Raw genomic sequence first — 19,779 nt, forward strand, 5'->3', positions numbered from 1 at the left:
TAAACTTCTTGATGAAATCAATCTTATATCCATTTTGCCTTTTTCAATTTTAACCTATAGCAAATAATTTTTCAACACACTTGTCTCATATTTACAGTCTTACAAACTGTTAGTTGGTCCCTTGTCTTTTGGTGGCTTTTACATTTTTCAAGCATTGCAATATGGCTTTGGCTCTTAATGTTTTGCATCCCACCTACTTTCTGGAGAGTCAAATCACCGTTTTTGCAGAGTCATTCATCTGTTTTATTCAAACTGTTGGCCTTTGTTTAGCGAATTAAGTTTATAGTTTCTACTGGCTGTATTGCGATGGTAGTGTTAACTATTTTGGCTTTGTTTTTTTGTATCAATTAAGCGAGTAGACACGTTTTACCTAGACTTTTACTAGTTCACCTTCTATTTTGAGCTTTTTATTTTCAACTTTGTTAACAATTATGTCATTGCTTTTAAAATATGTATACAATATGCAGCCCATATGTCACAATGTTCAAACACTAAATGATGATATCGCGATGACAACTGGGTCTAAGTTTCCGATTTGTCAATGCTAGAATTCAAATGTTCAATTTTGACAACCTTTTTGTATTATGCGAAGATATTAGTTGATTTAAATCATTTTAATATACTCCTTGAATCATGACTTTTTATGGTTTACATCAGGAGTGGGCAAAGATTTTTCTCAAAGAGCCAAATTTAACAGTTGCAAGATTTTTGTGAGCCACATAATATGTGTATCAGTAGGGGAGACCGGGGTAGGTTGGCCCCCTTTTCAGAATTTTTCTTATTGGTTCTGTGTTTTTTATCAGATGCTGATGATTCTTTGTATGCCCACATTTTTAACTCTTAACTACATTGCGCTGCTTTAGAAAAGCTCTGAGAAAGTTATTTCAAGAGTTATTCAGTCTTTTTAAACATATCATTAGAAGTCCAACCTACCCCACACGGGGTAGGTTGGACCTCTCAATGGGGCAGGTTGGACTATTCATTATCTAGTTTATATTATGTACCAAAACACGTGTTAAGAAAGTTTGTTTGACCACAAAAAATAAAGACTGTTTATTCATTTATTTATTCACTGCAATACAAGCAGTTATTTGAAGTACAGCTGAATAAGAATGTTTGCCACATCATCTAATCCCAGCCAGGGAATCAAGAAAAGAAAAAATAACAGAAAACGTGTAATGATTTGGTTAATACTGCACTAAAGGTGGTTAGCGAAGATTGTCATAGAAATATCTCAAATCAACGTCAAATGTGAGCTTTTTAATTGATCTCATTGTTCCCCCAGTTGAAATCGGATCTCCTAATCTCATAACGATGTCCTCCTTGCTGACTAAGTCGCGGTCTTCCTTGTCGGGATATTGAAACGCACAATTCTTGCTGTTGGTGACTTTGTGTACAAAGTTCACTTCAAACTTATCATCATCCTTCACTTCAAGAACACACCCGGCATAAAATACTGTTTTCCTACCTGCCGGGTATTTTACCAACACGTGAGCTCCTTGAGTTATGTCACCAACGTCTTGGTCATTATATTCCAATTCTAGAAAGTCGTCTCCAGATTCTGAATCAGTTAAATCAATTGATACAACATCATCTTCATCGGTGGATTCAGGCATTGGTGATTTTTTTCGCTTTTTTGCAGGAGGTTTCGGTCTTCTGGCTTTTGCATTTTCTGCTATTCGATTTTTTTCAGGTGTGTCGGTGAGAATTGCTGATGAGACTTTTTTCCTGTTCAACTTTCTTTGGTGACTGCAGGCTTTCGGCAAGGGCATGAGTTGTTCTTGGGTTATGTGCTGAACTGGCAGTTGTCTTTTAGTCACTGGTGTTGCTGCAAGTTGCTTTGGATTGCTGCAGTTACTAGTTGATGGAACACTTTGTCGGGTAGATGTAGAAGGTTGTGGATTACCATCAGATTGTGACTCAGGATCAGGTTGACGCTCAGGATCAAGTTGACGTTCAAGATTTGGTTGTTGTGCAGCATATGGACATGCCTTGGGGTCAGGTTGGTCAGTTATATCTGCGGGAAAGAAATCACTGTCGTCGAATACATCTGAGTTATAGGGGTATATACCAGTAGCACGAAATCCAGCTGTAATGTTAGAATTTGTGAAGCTTTTAGTAAATGCTATGCCTGATAGCTCTGCCATTTCATAAATGGAAATGTAGCGACTCGGATGACATCGCAGCCAATCGTCCATCGCTGCATTCAAGTAGCGTTTCAAAGGTCCATATACACTGCGATCTAGGGGTTGGAGCCTATGAGAGGTGTGAGGTGGGAGAGTTAACAAAATTACGTTGTTTTCTTTGCAAAATTCAATTGACTGGATAGATATATGAGAGCTATGATTGTCCAGAATTAAAAGAATTGGTTCACTGCTGGTGGGCTTTGTATGGCTTACGAAAAATGGTAAGTAATCATTTGTGAAAATATCGCTATTCATATACCCGGTTTTGCACGCTACTCCCTTTGAGCCAGCAGCAGCTCTATTGAGAAAGTGCTGTTTAAAATTAACTCTAGGAAATATGTAAAATGGCGGCAGAGAATTGCCGATTGCGTTTATGGCACAACACATTGTCACGAGCTCCCCACGCTCTTGAGAAGCAGTTGCTCCCACTTGCTTTTTTCCCAGTAGGCTAACCACCCTTCCAGGATTTTGCACGGTGGTAACTCGAGTTTCATCAAGATTGTATATATTTTGAGGCGATATCTGGGTCCTAAAACAATACAACATAGCAATTCAGAAACAAAATAGTTACAGTAGCCATAGGCCTTACATGAATGAGTTGATGGTTTAATAAAGTTAGAAACAAGAGCCTGTATTAATATTCATGGTTAAACATTGTACAATTTATATAGGCTTAAAATTCAATTGGGCTCTTATGGTCAGTTAGTAATAGTGCATTGCCTTCTACTTTGGTGTGATTTGCTTACCTATCTGTCACTTCTTTAAGTTTGTTGAAGAACAAGCTAACTGCTGGCCGATTGAATCCGGACTGTCTAGCAAGTGAGGTGGCCTCCGGAGTTCTTATGGACAGCTTATGTCGCTTCAAGAATCCAGCAAGCCAATCTTTACCAGCGGTCTTGTTTGTTTTCCAACTCTCAGGCATGGTAACTTCTCCTCTGTTGCTCTTGGCGTAATCATAAGCCAATTCACGACACTTAACTGGTGTCAAACCATAAAATCGAAGGTCTAGCTCTTTAAGATGATTAGCTAAGTTCAGCTCCATTGCATCGCTGAAAACCATTTTTACAGTTTTACAGTGCGTATAGCCCTCACCCAATTTCTTTCTATGCCTTTTAAGGGTTGTGGCAGGAATTTTAAATGTTTTTACTGTCTGGTCCAGTGAGGCACCTTCATTCCAAAACCGAATTGCAGCTGTGATGTCCTCTTTGGTCGCCCCTCGTTCTGTTTTACGCTTGTAGTTTCGAACCATGATTAATTGCTTGTCAAATTCTAGTATAAAGTTTCTACAACAAATATGCCTATATTTTATGCTGGAGTCTGTTTGGATATGTACTCCACTGAATAATTCTGATTCAAACAAGCCATAATCTTTACTTCCATTTCACAATCTTGATGGGGTAGGTTGGCCCACAGGCCAACCTGCCCCTTTTTCAAAAGGCCAACTTGCCCCATCTGAAGTTGGTGGACATAATTTCAACCATCAAAAATTTTATTATTGCTGGCTTCCCAACTTAATCTGAATTTGGTTGAATATATGCTAGACATCTCTTATTAAGAGTATGACAGAAGTAGAATTAACACACTCAAAAATATGCTGACCACAAGTTATATTTCATAAAGTTACTTTTTGAGCAAAAATTATAGATTTGACATTATTTCACTTACCCTTGCACATGTGAGAGGCAGCCATTGACAGGAAGTGATGTAATTTCATTGACCTATATTTCATATGGGAAGAAAACTCCAAACACACATATATTTTCCAAAATTGACATAGTCCAACCTGCCCCATAGGGCCAACCTACCCCGCTCTCCCCTATAACATTTCATACTTATAATACAAGTTTGGTAGTGGTTGTAATAAAATTTATATATCAGAATACTTTTACAGTAGCATTGAATAATGTTGAAGTGAGCCGAAAGAACTTTGTGTGACAATAGCCTATAACATTTTATGAAGAGCTACATTATAACATTTCATACTGATAATACAAGTTTGGTAGTGGTATTGTAATGAAATTTATTTATTAAAACACTTTTGCATTAACATTGAATAATTTTGAAGTGAGCCTAAAGAGCTTTGTATAACTTAAAGCTTAGTCAGATACATGGAATTTTTTATGGCTGCTCATTATCTCTTGGTAGTCTGGCTCTCTACTGCAGCATGCTATTCTTTGGAGCTGACACAAGTGATCTTGGGTCAAAGTGGATCTCAACTTGCTCTTGATATTATTCATGTAAGAAAATGCTGATTCACATATACATGTATATGAGACAGCAAACACAGTGTACAGCCATCTTCCTTGTTGAGCAAGCTGTGGATATTCAGCCTTTGTTAAAGCTTTCAAGTAGAACCCTTCCTCAATTTAATTTATATCTGTACCTTTGAGGTTACACAACTCCAGTTGCAGAGATAAGACATTAACACTTTTGAATGGCAACTCAGTAACCCACTCTCCATTAGGCTTTGCCTTATGAGGTGCTTTTATGATTTGTGTGATGTTTCAAAGATTGAAACTGACTAAGTCGATTGCTAAACTCTTGTTGCAGTTTTTCTATAAAGTCAGTGTACTCGGCTTTACAAGACGCCATTTTTTCATCGTCATCTACAAAAAGCTGTTAGAGTAGTAAAGTGAAGCATATCACCTTGCACATCCTCCAGAAACAACTCCAATTTATGGGAGAAGAATTGAACAGCTGGTAGTGTATTAATGATAGTTTTTTTCTCCCCTTGAAGCTTGAGGTTCAAATCATTCAAATGGCCACAGATGTCAACAAGGAAGGCAAGGTCACTCATCGTTAGAAGAGCTCATCATCTCTTGAAACTGTCTTGCATTCAGGCTTGTGCATGTATTTAGAAATGAGGTTAGCTCCTGACGAATACTCCACAACCTCGACAGAGCATTTCCCTTACATGGCCATCTAATGTTATTGTATGTTAGTAAATCTTCACAAGTGGCATCGCTTTCTTTGAGAAACTTCCTTAAATTTCTGTGTCTGAGAGCTGATTGACCTCTGAAAAAGTTGATCATCTTCATAGCCTTACACATTAGTTGTTAAAAGTGATCATTTAATTGTCCGCATATAACAGTGTGGTGGATGATGCAATGGAATGCTAGCATTAATGGCATATCCTTCTTCAATCTAGCTAAAAGCCCTTGATCCCTTCCAACCATGGCTGGTGCGCCATCTGTTGTTACAGATATGCGTTTGTGGAGAGGTATCTTCATATTGTCAAGTCTTTTAACAAGGGCATCATAGGTAGCCTGACCAAAGGTTTCTCCTTCTAATCCAACCAAAGTAAGAAGCTCCTCCTTCATTTCTTCACCATCAAATAATCTGCAACACAGGGTATATGACTAAACCATAATACTATGCTTTATAAAGAAACATACTGATACTTCATGAAGAAACATGTAGTGTAAATGTGTGGGTTAGTCACTTTGAAACAAATATCATAAAATAAGTGCAACATTTTTTACTTGGGTTTGTGTTCACCTTTTACTGTCTTTTAAAATGCATTTTTATGTCTTCAGCTTGCAAATTCATAGTAAAATGATTACCAGTTGTTGGTGCACACACAGCAGCCTACATACCTTATGAAGACTGCTAATTGAGCTACATCCATTATATCAGTAGATTCATCAATGGGAATTGAAAAGTAATCCGCCTGGTCTATATGGGTTAGCAAAGTCATTCTGAGATGATCATTAATGCTTTCAATTCTACCAGTTGCAGTTTTCCTAGAAAGTGGTATTGCCTCGACTTCATCAACCACATCACGCTTATCTGGAAAAAGTGTCTCCATAGCCTCAACCATGCATTATTTTACAATCTCAGCGTGAGAATATGGAAGCATTGCTTTTGCTAAAATCTTTGAAACTCGTAGAGAAGTTTCTGTAGTGTGTTTATCAGTAGCTGTGAAAGAAACTAGCATATTTTCTGAAGAAGGGAGTGATTTTTGAAATTGATCTAGGTTTTGATGTCAAGCTGAAGGTCCCAGTGGAAATGTTGCAGTAAACCCTCTGTGCTTCGTCGCATGTCGTTTGTTGTTCGTCTTGTTAGTGGAGATCGTTTCCTGGCACAATAGACATTGCAGTTTGCCATGCCTAGAAATGAATGCATATTCCAGGGTCCACTCATCTTGGAATTCTTTTGTAGATTTGTTTCTATTTCATTTACTTTGTTAGGCTTCCATTGTAACTCCGGGAATGGTTTGTTTTGTTGAAGATGCCATTGTTACCCCCACTGCACAAATCGGCTCAATTGCGAATGACATGTTCAAAAAAGGCACAGCATCTTATATAAGTCAGCATTATAAAATCATGATGAAATGATTCCATGGTGAACCTATCTGGAGCATCCTATTTTTGTCCCCGTTAGGTTAGCAACGGACATTATTACATTAGAAAAGCTATATGTGGGCGTGTCCATAAATAACTCGCGAGACATTCGCAAGCTTTTGCATCTGTATTTTGAATCCAATATGATTTAGAGCAGTAATTTTATGTTCACCAGAAAGAACTATATGTTCGCTTTCAGAATGTTTATAACTTTTTATGGTAGGGTGTACCCAAAAGGTTTCAGCAAGCAAAGAGTAGGTGACTCGTGGGGCATCAGAGAAAATGGTAGAGTGAAGACATAATTATAAAACCAATAACTCTGTGAGGTATCATTGGTTCCACAATGCAAAAAAAGCAAATATTTGCCTGACTGTGTGGTGAATCTAAAACACCCAGAAGAATCGCCAACAATGCATTGCCTGAGCCGGCATACGCAGTAGAATTGGTTACTCGCGGGACAGTGACTTGCGGGACAAATATGACACATTCAAAAAGTTGTCAAATAATCTCATAGAAATAGTGCAGAAGTTTGCTTAAATCTTAGTATATGAATATCGAAACAAAACACATTGTTCTTTTGATTATAATGCTATTTTTATTGTTTAAATGTGATACAGTAGGTCTAAAAACTAAGTTTGCTAAACAAATTTACACTAATGGTATGTATGCTTACTATCCCACTTTGGTTCGATACAACAAAAATCCATCTCTATAGCATAATTCACAATTATTCTGCTACACCTAAATCTACAACAAATGTATATTTCTCTCTCTCTACCATCGATAGTCGGGCACGAAATTAGCTTGGAGATATCGGTCGCAGGTAGCCATGACTTATTATTGGTCTTAGGTACAAAAACATGCCCAGATGGCTTAACTTGCCTAAAGAATTTTAGTTCGAATTCCCCAATTTTCCTGTCCACTGTCTCGACAATTGCCACATAAAATTGTGTCGATCTTTTTCCAACCAATTTTGCCAAAACATAATCACCAAATTTAGGTGAGATTGGTTTCGTTTTTTGATCGTTTACCGTGTCAGCAGAAACGTCAGCACTACTAAAAGGGGTATTTTTGTTACCTGAAAAGTCGTGAACAGACAACGTTTCAGCCCCCGCAAACTTGCTATGCTCCATAGTAGCTGGACGCAAAGCTACAACATGGTGGACTTATGTGCCACTCATCGTCGTAATGCCCTTCCACCGTTTATCCAAAATTATTTTTTGACTTTCTATTTCCTGAGGTTTTACTACAATGATCGAAACCTTAAGACTATTTGACAGCCCCCTTGAACTTTTCGGCATTTGTAACCACCGACTTTCTGCTAGTTACTGCCCTTCTCGCTGAATGTTTGACACTCCCTCGTTAGCCGTCGACTGGACCCTTTCCATGCAAGGTTGCAAAAAAATTCCACTCCAGCCTTTGCAGCTTAAACACAGTTTTGTACCAGTTCAAATTTGATAATAAGAACCGCTGTTTAAATTGTGCTGCTGATCCATCCGAAAACACAGTGATGGTCTGCAAATTCGGAATTTCATCCTTGATCATGCCAACAGCTTTAAGAGAAACACATAAACAGCACATTTACCATGCGATAGATAATCTGAGATTAGGCAGTTGCTCCTGACACCAGATTTTGTCCATACACAGCAGGTAAATATTGTAACTTGGTTGTACGAAAAGTGTGCTAATTGAATTTCATCCTTATAAAAGGTTTGGTAATTTTCTGAAAAATCAAGCTGCACAACTACAGTTGTGTCATATATGCAAGACTTTGACAGCTCAAGTTTGGCAGCTTATTTGTCTTTGACCAAACAATGTGTCAGAAATGCTGGCCACTGTTTACTCAGCAGTGATATTACCTCATTGACAGTGCCCCTGTGCTTAATTTTTTGCTGCTTTTTCTCTACTATCTCCCACTGACTCCAAGCTACGTTCTTGTCCATATCTATCCCATGATCGGCATAAAAATCCCTAATATTTCCACATTCTCTACAACTACGGTCTTTAGACATTTTCATGCACAACTCATTGCTTCTACTACAGCAAACGGCATCAATGATAGTACGACCTGATAAAGGCAGCCTATCATCAAGTTTCAAAGGAGTAACTAGCGACAGAACATTTTCATGAATAGAGCAAACACACACGTTCACTAGCATATCATCTAACGGTAAAATGTTTCAGAAGCAGGTTTTAAAGCAGCAAATCTAGATCTACTTAGATCTATGGCGTTATCCTCAACAAATATAGCGCTTGTCTCTGTGATATTGGTGTACAAATGTCTTTTCTGCACCAGTTTACGGTCAACCTTTTTGCAGTCCCGCATTCCGGGTGTCAGTCTGGGAACATCATTTTGGTTGTAGAACTTGACAACTTTCTCTATTTGCTCTGGACCAAGCCCCGGGCGACCTCTGCCATTCTTGCTGGTGGTTGCTATGTCGAACTCTAAACCCAACTCCATCGCCAACTTCTGAACTACTCGTACTTTTTTTCTTGGACTATTGGGTAAATTTCGTTTCAGACGCCTTACTGCTTTACCCTCAGACTGTGGCGTCTTAAATGAAGCTTCACCTACAAAAGTAATTCCACTTTTAAAGGTTTTTGCTTGGTCAAAGGAGGTTTACTGGTATAAATACTATAAAACCGTTTATTCCGCCAACTTACCAGGAGTCTACTATCAAAGGCTTTTTTCGGTCTCTCTGCTCTCTCGCGATTTCTCTCGTATTCTTTGTAAGTTTGTTTTTGTTCGTCCGTCATTAATCCATTCTTTTGAGCTTTACACCGATTTGACAGCTCACGCTGTTTCTGTTCATATTGTTCCCAGTTTTTTGGATTTTCGTTCAACCTAGCCCTGTACTCTCTAGCTTTCTCAGCAGCAGACGTCACAATTACGGTATAATTCATAAACTGAGTATATCGATTGTTAACACCAACTTTTATACTCATTATAATTGAGAAGCTCCATTGTTTAAAAGTGAGTGAGAAAGCAAATTAATATATTAGGGGATTAGTCTATAATACCTTCACTCACTAAGTGGTAACAATGATAATCACCTTTAACGACTGCTACCGAGTGGAACATGAAAGGGAAAATTCAACCTGGAGTCTAGAGCTAGTCTAGAGTTGGTGAGCTACCAAAATAATACAATAACATGGTGTTTTGAATAATAAGAGAATGTGTGTTTCTTTATTTTCCCTCAACAAAATGAATATCCCACCATGTAAATGGTCTGGAGAAGAGTTGTTACCCTTGTCCCGCGAGTCACCAATTATCTTGTTATCCAAGAGGCTGGGAGCAAAAGTGTTTGTGGGCATTTGTTGGGCTTAATGCAGAAACAGAGAATTTCAAAAGGTTTTGTCTTGCTGCCATTATTGTGCTGGCTATAGAAACTTTTCAACCTTTCTGGTTACTCGCGGGACATTGGTTAAATGTAGTTTTGTAAAGACCGCTGTGGTCTATCGATTGAGCAGAGTATCTTGAGACTTTTAAAAATTGTTCATTATTGGTCAACTAATTATAGTATAATTCAAGAACTTGCATTAACAATGTATTGATTTGGATGCACCTTGTAAATTACTAAACCTGCTTTAAATGAGCAAAAATTGCATGTATGCTGACCCAAAGTTCAACCAATGATATATCAAAGTTGATTTAACATATCTCGAAACGGTTTTTTTCAATAATAAATATATTTAGTCTAGAACAAGTTTCGTTAAAAAGACAAGCTCATACTTTAATTTTTTGCTACAAATCCCTTTATTTATGGACAGGCCCATATACAGTATTTGACAAGTTCTTAACTGATCATTTGGGTAGAGATCAGCACCATTATCCCATCCTGGCTCTGTTTTCACTTCTGGAGCTACTGCAATGACTTTATTTATCTGAAGATCATGGTATGGTGGGTTTCTTGTTATACAACAAGTTGTCATGGATACTATGCAAAAAAATTTACTGAGATGATTCTTTGATCACTGTCTGTGTTGACTGACCAAACATCAGGTTCTACTTTAATTTCGATATCTACAATGCAATATATAATTTACAACCTACAAACGCTGTTATATTTAGGCGAGGTATTATGACAAGTGTCACACAGCAGATGCGGTGACACCCCAAGTTCTTATATACGACCCCTTGTACAGGTCTATAAGAGAGGATTCAAACTTTTCATTAGACGTTGCCTTTACTGCAAGTGAATAATGAATGAATGAATCCAGCAGCATCTCAGCCCGTATATATTAAAAACATTATTCCAGTAATTTCCAGAAAAACAGCATTATTAGTCAGTTGCTTAAAATAGAATATTGCGTAATAACTGCGTAAGTGACCTGTGTTAATAAGAAATTGTATGACTCAACCATGGATTGCGCAAACTACATCAGCCATTTAACTATTGCACAATGCAGCGTCAGCTATTAAACGATTGCGCAACATGCATATACAAAGTCAGCAGTCTGATGCAGATTATATGGACAAGCAGAAAAAGAAATGTTTGCTTGGAATGGACAGGTTGAAGCATCACAATAAATTGGTAGGTAGTTATGATACACTCTGACTATTACACACATGGTTATAGCAGACATGGACATTTCTAATGATAGAGTGTTAGTTTGAGCTAGCTAGAACAAGTAATAACAGATGGGAGCAAGAGCCAAAACAAAACGTCTTGTTTTTGAGCTAAGAAAAGTGACAGTGAGGTGCAATGTGACAGTCAACGGGCTAAAACATCACACAAACAGCGTCTAGCTATGATACAGCATTTTAAAATCTATACAGGAGAATTAACTATAGTAGACATGACTAGAAATGAAATAATGGTATGCAAGCTCACAAAGGAGATGACTGTTGAGGAAATAATAGCAGAGGAATTGACAAAATTAAGCATGGTTACACAATAACATTGATAAACAAGGAATGGGTTCTGAGAACTTGACAATAGATAGTAGCATGACTAATGAGGAAATGGGTATGGACGACACAAACACATAACGCAAAAATCCTTTAAAGAAATCCTTATTATCTATAGAGTTTTGCAACACTATCTAACTGACCGGTTGGATAGAGACTGTTAGTTAATCCATCCGAGTCTGTCTCGGCTTTCGATGGCAAATCTTCCTCGACGGACATTGGATGGAGTTATTAGTTAATCTAAATAAACTAATAACATAAAACTAGAATAAGTCAAATCAATGTTCATACAGCCCAGTCATTGTGAAAACCTACCTAGTTATAAATGAAATCCACTCGTAAAATGAGGAACAAAAACTCAACTTGCAATAAGTCAAATAAAATAAAACATTGAAAAGAAATACATGTATATTAAAACGTTGATAGACAGATAAATAATAGTTAGCTAAAGTTTCACAAAAGAACAAAGTTATTCGAGTATCAATAAATACATTTGTACAATATATTTTCATAATGAGTGGTATGCAACATGCACACACAACTATATGCATTGCGATTTCCCTGTGCTTGTTGGGTCTTGACAACGCTTTTACATATTAGATATTCAGCATTTATTTTTTGAAACCTGGCCAGTTTCCTCAATTGGGCGGGCTAATCCTCTACTTAATCAGGCAGTGTCGAGTAGTCTTTCTAGGAGCCACTTCTCTCTCTCAGCCTGGTAGAGCCGAATCATATGCTTGCTGACCAGGTAGGGCTGAAGTCAGCCAAGCTGTGGATTGTTCAGCCACATTGCTTGTCGGTGGGCATCTCTCGCACTTTTCTCTTCATTAGAGACCGTGAAGAGCTCCAATAAACAGCTACTGGGCGCTATCAGCAGGGTCCGCATCGCTGGGTCCATGCTCATGATTCTGTTTCTTTTGTTGCATAGTTCCTCTATCCTGGGGATTCAGCTAAGGAGGCGACTGTCGGCCATGACCTTGGCCGCCCACAAGTGGCTGTCAGCCAAAAATTGTCCAGTGTTTTGTTTCTAATTCGCGAGGTTCAAAGTGGATGGTCAGCATCCCAGTATTCAATCACAGAGTTGGCAGGCAAGAATGCTTTGCTGGGCTCCTTGAGGACAGTTAGATTATCCTAGATAGAATATTTGTCTCCTGTGAGCTCGTGCCTGCTCTCCCTAACTTCCCGCTCTGGCGCCCATTGTGAAATTGGTGGCACATAATGTTAAGGAGGAGATACTCAGCTCAGCATATGTTCGAGTTGATTGTTAGGCTTACCTTGCTGCTGAGAATGCATATCGCCACAGTAAAATGCTGCATGGTGAGAAGTGGATCAAGTAGAGATGGCTTGGTGGCGATCCACGGTGGCGATTAATTTCTAAAGATGACTGTTTGTCTCAGTACTTTCATGATGTTATTGTATTCCTACACCTTGTTTGTGTGGATTGGCTCATGTTACTTTTAGAAGCACCAAGTTTCCATAACAATCCAGCTTCCCGAGTCATTTCGTCTCGCCAGGGGTTTTTCGAAACTGGGATCGGTTTTTCTGGGCTCACCGGCCATACTGGTTGTCTCAAAACTGTGTAAATTTACTGTTAACAGTATACTCCGTACCTGATCTCTTGGGTTACCATTACCAACTTTTCCCTCTATGCCTCTGGTTTGCGTAAAGACTCGAAAAAGACCGGCCTGCCAAGCTTATAAAATGGAAAATTCATTATTTCACTAATTTTCAACCCTTTTTTCATTTTTTTACTCATTTCATACTCTTCTGACTGTTCGTTCATGTCAGAAGCCATCTTCTGCATTGGCTTCTGACCTCAAAACCTCTTCTGCACAGCCAAGTTAATCAAAATTAGCATCCACACAGTCTTTTACAAGACCAATACTTTTTATGCAATGCGATTTGTATGAAAACTTCTAAATAAAGAGAACCCTTGTTTAGTGGGGTCTTTTTATTTGCACTAATCAAATTGGTTTTTTGTGAGTTATTTGGTATATACTGTACCCCGCACACCACGTTCCCGGGCAATGGAACTTTACCAAGTTCAATATGTTCATTAAGATTCATATTATGCTCAAATTTTATTTTGACAATCTGTCTCATTTTATTGTAAACTAGAGAAATAAATTGTATGCTCAACTCAAGACAGAAACGAAGTTGTTAGGCTTTCAGTAGATTAAGTATTGTATGTATAATAATAGATTGCCTAGTAGCATCAGGCACATCAGTTTATTTTCATAAGAAGTCGATCCTGCCAATCCCGAACACCTCGATTAAAAAACCATGCAACATATTTCTGTTTGGTGTTAGTGTCAGCTTCTGCCCAGTTACGACCAGCAAGAGGGTCTACACTGACGAGCTGATTGTCATAATTCCTGAGTCTTGCCATAATTCCTGAGCTATCTCACCATTCTGTAGCGCGGTGTCCCCATAACCAGCTGGTGCATACTCATTGTCTTTCAAACTTATTAATTAGCTGTGAAGAATACATATAGCATGCACCATGCATGTAAAATTCTCAGGTGGTGCATGAATTGGAACATATAGAAATCTCCACTTGGTGGATAGTATTCCGAATGCATTTTCAATGACCCTTCGTGCACGGGATAGCCGATAGTTGTACCTTCTTTTGGGCATGTCATTCTTCGCCTCTCTACCTGCACAGTAAAACATATAATCATGTTTAATCAGCATTACTAATTAATGAGCAATGATTTTGCTAGCACCAGCTATTGCCTTTGTCCGCATATATGGCAGATTTTCAGTTTATGGGTGCTAGGTTCTATCCCCCTTACCGTTTTCAATAGAAGATGAGGTGCGCGAAATCGAACTTTTTTACACCTACTGTTTAGATGGATTACCTGGGAATGGTCTCATCAGGTTTGCCTGGAGAGGAAAGGCTTCAACCCCTACCATCACATAAGCAGTTTCTTGGTTGATTTCAGGTAAGTTGTTTGGAGGTGGGGTATTGACTCTATTCTCACTCCAGGCGCTTCCGAAATTTTAAAGATCCCAGACACCTGCAATGAAGCCAAAATATCATTTGTTTACAAATTTCTGGAGATCTGTGTTTAGTAGAGATTCATAAATAAAGTTGCTAAGATGCATACTTTGTGCATGGAGGTGAGGTGGCCCTGAAACTAGCAGACATGTGCATCAAAAATACGTGGCTTTAGTTTTTACCTGCATAAGACTTAGACTAACCGCTATCACTAGTGGATCCCTGTTGTCCAATGTTCACAATCAGGAACTTGTAAGTAGCATCAGCTACTGCCATCAGGTTTATTGAAAGGGTCTTTTTGTAATTGTAATATGTAGACCCACTTTCATCAGGTGATCTTATTAGGAAGTGCTTTCCATCGATAGCACTCACACAGTTGGGAAAATCCCATGATTCATAAAACCCAGAAATGCATGAAAGCAAATCAAGATTAACAGCTCCAGTGCCCTTCTGGTGTTGTTATGATTATATATAGCATAATATATGTGAGAACCCGATGCTAATGTCCTTCTTAGCAATGTTACCCTTAGGGGGCTTATTCTGTTTAAGCCAAAGTTTGTAGAACTGTTTTTCTACCACAAGATTTAATACTGCGATAATGAGACAGAGGTCATATTTAAGAACAGCATATTTAACGATCTATATTACTTAGCGAGAATGGATAATAAAATATGAGCGTAAGAGTATCAGTATGAATGTTTGAACGAAAGACTCCTCACAAACAAGATGGGGTTCCCTTATATAGAAGAGTACGACTTGCATAAAATATGTGTGGCACGAGTCAAACACAAGATACAAAAAGGTTGCAGAATAATATTTACACAATTAATTTTGTTCCAGGCGCACAGACAAAGATAAGCAAGCGGATGCGGACCGATCATTAGCGTAGTTGAAATGTTTATGGAGGCTAATACGAATGGTGACACAGACAGCCTTGGCAGGAAAAGATGTTGGTCTTGTAGTAATTTTCAAATGTCAAATGATGAAATGTTATAGAAAAGTGTTACGTTCTTATCTTTTGCGTATAGTAAAATAACAACTTAATGTATAAAAGATATGTAGCTCTGACATGAGAGTTGTTCCGACATCGGTATGTAGAAACCGCAGCTAGGCAGAAGCAAGATGAAACTAGGTCATAGTCAAGATACAGGTATCTTACATATATATGTAATCTGGTAATCTTCCTCCAAGATGTAATCAACCCGTTCCAGTTTCCAAACAATGATTTGATCACTAATATATTGGTCAAAGTTACCTAGTTTCGCAAGCGAGTTTTTGGGGCTTTTTAAGACCGCTAGGGCGAATTGACTTTTCACAAATCGATTTAAACAAAATCACGGATATACTCTCATTTACATTGTCGAATACAGGTATCACGTTTTTATGATACGGGTAAATAGAAATAAAAATGTTTCACACCAATTCCTCAGATAACTATTTCCCAGTGTTTCGCTCAGTGAGTATTGCAAAAACGAGCGTTTTTTTACAACGGCATATTTTTGATGGCTAACAAAGTCCAAAATTCAACAAAAATGACAATAAGCAAACAAGAAATCAATTTATGATGATAAAAGGTTAAAACAATGTTCGGGTGCCTGCAAATAGGTTAAAACAACAACTTATGTTTAAAGTATATTGCACTTGTCTGCTATCTTGCACCATTCAACATGAGAGGTAGGTGGTTTGAGATAAAAGGTACCCACTATATCTACAATGGCTTGACAAGTGTCTTGAATAATTCCGCTGACTGTTGATCTGCCTAGTGCATAGTGGGTGGCTATCACGTTGTAGCTGGTGCCTGTGGCAAGGTACTGAAGGGTCACGTACCACCTTGCTCTTGGATCAATCACTTTCCTAGTGTTTGTATCTTTTTTTTCCGAATACGATGGTAAGTTGTCTGCAGGATGTGATTGAAAGCATTAGGTCTCATTCTGAAGTAAGAGTGAAATCTATCAGGATAGTTACATAGTCTGTCAATCCTCAACCTGACACTGTCTTCATCCCTAGTCGCGTTCATAGGATGTACCCAATGTTCTCTCCCTATCTGATGCCTATCTCTTTGTCTGAAAAAAGGTAGGTGCAAACTAGCAAGCAAGTAAATGCAAAGTAATATATATATCTTCATCGATGACATCCATTGTATTAATATCAGACAGGAAGTGAAGTGACATCGGATGCCATGTGATATGTGGCACGAATCGAAACAGTATCCAAACTCCCTGTATTGAATAATACAGACTTGGGTATACCGATATTATTTGCCGATTTGCCAAATTACCCCGTGTCAAATTTTTTTTGTTTATTGAATAGCTAATTATACCCAGCTTATCAACTGAAAGAGTGGTAGGGCACTGATTATTACATAACTACTGAGCTAAAAAGATGCTAAAAGTAGTAAGCTACAATGGACGTCATTCTTAGCCACCTGTTGACACAATAATGGTGTGTGGCAACCAGACTATTGGGAATAGAGGAGTGAGTAGGCACCCAGCATGGAAATCAAGCAGAGTGATGAATATTCTGCAAATGTTATCATTTGTCAAAGGTGTAAGTTAAAAAGTTATCTTGTGGCTAACCTGAAATAAATGAAAATGGGAAAATGAAGAATGCTCAGAATGCTATCCTGTGCCTAACCTGGGAGAAAGGTGATTGTAAAAAATGTACTCCCATTATGTTTTAATATCACCAGTGTCCTACTACAGGAGTGTTTAACGCTTTGCTGAAAGCACAGATTGAACTAATACAATGAACTAATACCATATTTACCTTCATGACTGTGGGTGTTGACTGTAGGAATCTCTGGTTCTAGATTAAGTTCGATATCTACAATATGAATAACGTAGATACAGCAAATGATCTGATTCATACAAACAATTCCAAACCAATTATGCCATAGAAATTGTGTGCAATTAAAAAGTCAATGTATCCCATCTCTTGCAGTCAAGGGTCGCAATTTTCTGAGAATGACTCGTATTTTCTTATCTTTCATGGATCTGTGTTTAGCGCATGAAACCCCTGAACTTATTAAATTCAAAAGTTCTCCCGCGCATGTTTGCATAAATCATAATTTTAGAATTACCCTTTGATAAAAAGCAGTTTGTGAGACAATAAAGGTAGCCAAATTATCATATTAGTTGAACAGAGGCATTTGGCATCAGGCTAATCAACAGCAATTATTACTATTATTATTACTATTTGACCGCCATGGCGCTCTATTGTTCAACCTTCCCCTTGAGTGGCGATTTTTCAGAGGTAGTTTAAATACAGGGTGGCATTGTATTTTTCAAACGCCTCGTCAAGATGTTGAGAAAATAAATTTTAACTTTCCACGGATGAATCGAATTTCAACATAATTTGCATGTTCCTTCGGGCAGTGCGACTTTAGGCCTTATGGAGGCAAGGAAACTAAGAAGGATAACTGACCTCCGACTTGCATGCTGGTATGCAAAAGTAAATACATTATTAAATAAACAAAGTATTAAGTATGTAAAAGTAAATTTATTGTAACCTGAGTTCAGATTGCTGTAATAAGGCTATCAAACAATGTTATATGTAAATTGATAAGTGTTATAATAATAATCTATCAAATGCTAGAAATGTACATTGAAAAACCGATGAAATAATATTAGGAGTTAATAGTGTATATAAGAGTTCATATTTTAAAACCACTATGTGTATTAGAAATTTTGAAACAAAAACATTAGCACTGTTTGCTCGGCCAATGTTCTGATTGGTATCTTCGTTTCGGTTAAAACCATTTCATACTCTTCTGACTGTTCGTTCTTGTCAGAAGCCAACTTCTGCATTGGCTTCTGACCTCAAAATCTTTTCTGCACAGTTCAGCTAATCATTATTAGCATCCACACAGTTTTTTACCAGACCAAAACTCATGCAATGCGATTTTGCATAAAAACTTCTCAATAAAGAGAACCCTTGTTTAGTGGGGTCTTTTTATTCGAGCTAATCAAAATGAGCTCAGAATATTAGCCTCAAAATGCGTAGTAGGACATTTCCCATCGAAATGAGAAAAACTTTTCCAACGTACACTGGAGTGTCAACAACGCGTTAAAAAACTACTATTAGCCTAGGAGCTATTGATAATATAAAAAGAAGTGTAAGTATGATTAAATAATTATTGACGTCGCCGATTTAAAACGTACAGAGTAATAAGAAATAAGCATATACAACAGACAGGGGAGACGGATCATGATATTTAAAAGGACAAGGTAGTATAAGGCATAGAGGAGTAAATAAATTAATCGCAATGTCCGCCACACTCTCCCCCCCCCCCCATTGGAGACACCGGCCTTCAATTCTCTTTCTCGGGGGACGTCATCATAAACTGTCTTAAGCCTTCGTGGCGACTCGCCGATCGCTCTAGTCGCTGGATCTCGGACGTGAGTCGCCTTTTTTTGGTAGCTCTCCACTGGCCCTCGTCTCTTGTCTGACGTATTGTACCTGCGGCCCTCCTCCAATCCGCCGCATCTTCCTTCAGCTGGCGTCGGCGGCGCTCGTGCCGCTCGAGTAGTTCTGAGCTGGGGGGCCACTTCCCTAGCATTTCACCCAGGCTCCGGGGCTCCTTCTTTCTGGCAGCGTCCTGGTGCAGCGGGCCTGCCTGGGTCTCCCGGATTTTCCCTAGGCGTAAGCAAGGTTTGCGATTGCTGGAATGGTGCTGTCCCGGGGGTTCTTGCTGTAGGTGGGAGGTGGATGCTCGTGCTGGCCCCAAACGATCCCGTATAGGGCGCCCACTGACATGGCCATAATTTTCCATTTGGAGCTCTGACCAGCCTTTCTCCTCGCAAAATCTGCTCCACTCCTACTGGTCAACCAGGTATACCACCGGCTTCTGTTTCCCTCGGTGTCTGTGTTTGTAGTGCAGCATCAGTTGGTTCCTAGACCCATGTTGATAGCGGCACGGACACACATAAATTGAATGATGTTGCAGCACGTGAATCCGTACTCGCTTCCTTGTGGCTGTGTAGTGGCAAGGTCGCATCTACCCTTTTCCACCGTGTCCTCCACGTGCCTGCAGGTAGCGTCAGATACATATCTAACTGTACGCACCACTCTTTCCTGTTGAGTTATATGGGGTGTCTCCCTATCTCTGACACTCCTTACGCGCGGCGTCTCTCCTTCCGAGACAGTCTCTGCTTCTGGCAGAACGTCTGCCAGATCGTCGTGGTCGGCATGGATTTCCAGTGGCTGTTCAGGATGGATCTCCTTTGAAACTATCGTCAGGCGGGGTCTCTCTATCGGCATCGCAGGCTGTACTCTCTGCATCTCGATCCGCAGCTCCTGAGCACATACTGGTAAACTCATTTCACCGCTGGAACTGCT

The 19,779-nt window shown here is 38.9% G+C and overlaps 1 long non-coding RNA gene across 2 annotated transcripts in view; it reads left to right on the forward strand.

The window, feature by feature from the left end:
• The window catches only part of LOC137401590 (uncharacterized), a 38,431-nt gene extending 22,957 nt beyond the window's left edge, over positions 1 to 15,474 (forward strand). The window contains exons 3-4 of one of the 2 annotated variants that reach the window (XR_010979360.1): positions 10,301 to 10,431; positions 15,283 to 15,474. This is a non-coding gene — a long non-coding RNA (uncharacterized lncRNA). The remainder of the gene's footprint in view (positions 1 to 10,300; positions 10,432 to 15,282) is intronic. The other variant, XR_010979361.1, reaches the window with a different exon arrangement.
• The last annotated feature ends 4,305 nt before the right edge of the window (positions 15,475 to 19,779 follow it).

The sequence above is a fragment of the Watersipora subatra genome, chromosome 8, assembly GCF_963576615.1.
Source record: "Watersipora subatra chromosome 8, tzWatSuba1.1, whole genome shotgun sequence".
NCBI lineage: Eukaryota > Metazoa > Bryozoa > Gymnolaemata > Cheilostomatida > Watersiporidae > Watersipora > Watersipora subatra.